Source organism: Lactuca serriola, chromosome 4, assembly GCF_051521515.1.
Source record: "Lactuca serriola cultivar US96UC23 chromosome 4, Lser_US96UC23_V15, whole genome shotgun sequence".
Lineage (NCBI taxonomy): Eukaryota > Viridiplantae > Streptophyta > Magnoliopsida > Asterales > Asteraceae > Lactuca > Lactuca serriola.
The window spans coordinates 45,986,723-45,988,998 of NC_136411.1; positions in this window are offsets into that span (position 1 = coordinate 45,986,723).

The following is a 2,276-nucleotide window of genomic DNA, read 5'->3' on the forward strand; positions in this document are numbered from 1 at the left end:
GCACTACAGAGGGCTCGCTTCAAGGTTTGGAAGGCAACTTCTTGCTTTTCCGTCCATTTGAATGATACACCTTTTGTGTCCAGGTGGTGAGGGTTTTGGCTATCTTGGAAAAGTTATGGATGAACCTGCAGTAGTAGCCTGCGAGACCCAAGAATTGTCGAATTTTTGTTGGTGTCTTTGGGATCGCCCAACCTTCAATGGCCTTGATCTTGGAAGGATCTACGTGAATCCCTTTCTCACTGACTACATGACCCAAGAAGTTTACACTGCGAATCCAGAACTCGCATTTGGAGAGTTTTGCATATAGCCTTTCAGCTCTTAGAGTTTCCAAGATTTGACGGAAATGTTGACCGTGCTCCTCCTTGCTTCGGGAGTATATGAGAACGTCACCGATGAAGACGATTACGAAACTATCGAGGAACAGGCAGCAGACTCGATTCATGAGGTCCATAAATGTTGCGGGGGCATTTGCTAGACCGAAGGGCATCACAACAAATTCGTAATGACCGTATCGAGTTCGGAAAGCAGTTTTTGGAATGTCCTCTTCTCGGACTCGAAGCTGGTGATAACCGGATATTAGATCTATTTTGGAGAAGTAACTAGCTCCTTGAAGTTGGTTGAATAGATTCTCAATCCTAGGGAGTGGGTATCAGTTTTTGACAGTAAGCTTATTCAATTTCCTATAATCGATGCACATTCTGAACGATCCATCCTTCTTCTTGACAAACAAGATCGGAGCTCCCCAGGGTGAAAAACTTGGTCTGATGCATCCTTTTCTCAATAATTCGCTTAGTTGACTGGATAACTCCTGCATTTCGGCGGGAGCTAACCTGTAAGGTGGTTTGGCAATTGATGTGTCTCCCGGTATGAGGTTGATTCAGAATTCAACCTGTCTTTCTAGGGGTATTCCTGGAAGGTCTTCAGGAAATACATCTTTGAAGTCGCATGCCACTGGGATGTCTTTAATGTTTATTTCTTCTTTGGCTTTGTCCACAACATGAGCGAGGAAAGCATAGTTTTTCTTGTGTAGGCACTTATGTGCTTTGATACACGAGATAAGATGAAGATTGGCGCCAGGTTTATGACCATATATTATTAGGGTTTCGTGGTTGGAGAGGTGAAGGCGAACGGCCTTCTCGTGGCACATAATATCAGCACGATGGGGGTTTAACCAATTCATGCCGATTATCACATCAAAACTCCTAATATTTACTGGCATCAAATCTATTTGAAATGAATGATTGTTTAGTGTTAATGTGCACCCTACATAAACATCTTTGGTTGTTTTGATTTTCCCATTAGCTATCTCCATCGTGAAGGCTTCGTTGAGCTTCTGAGGTTGTTGGTTTAGTAAGTGTTTGAATTTGTTACTAACAAAGCTTCGCTCGGCTCCGCTATCGAATAAAATGCAAGCGTAAGTGTTGTTAAGTGGTAACGTACCAGTAACAACCATTGGGTCTTGAACTGCTTCACCTTGAACCAACGTCAAGACCCTTCCCAATCCTCCTTCCCCTTAGTTGTTGGCCTTGGCACAATCGCATCTGAAATGGACAGTTCCTCCACACCCATAACAAGTGTGACTAGCCCCAGCATTATTGTTTTTATTGTTGTTGTTGTGGTTTTTGTTGTTGTTGTTGTTGTTGTTGTTGTTTGGTTGTTGGTTCGGTTGGGGTTGAGATCGGCACTATCGGGTGGTATGGCCCTTACGGTTGCAACTTGTACATTGCATATCTTTGCATTCTCCATAATGGTGAAAGCCTCATTTGTTACACTTGGTCAAGGTTCCTGAGTATTGTCTGGTAGTAGTTTACATAGTTGAGGCTGGAGCATGTGGTCTTGAGGTAACCTAAGCAGTAACAGTGTGGGCTGCTATAGTTTGTTGCTTTTTCGATGACTCTTGGTTGTTTCGCCCCTTTCGCTTGTTGTCCTTGTTCCTCTTGTTATATTTCCCTTCTTTCTTGTCTTCAGTTTCTCCAGCTTTGGCACCCTTCTTGTTGCCATGATCGTATAACTTCTTGGCTAGTCTTTTAGCACTGTCATACGTCTTCGGGTTTGTTGTGATTACATTTTCTTGAATTGGAGAGGTTAGTCCCCAAATGAATCTTTCAATCTTATTTACTTCAGATGTGATCATGCCTGGACACAGGAGTGACACTCACTAAACCTCGAGATGTAAGCATCGATGTTGGAGTTTTGGACTGTAAGATTCCACAGTTCCTGCTCCATCTTCTGGATCTCCCCTCTGGGACAGTATTCCGCCATTAACATTTCTTTCA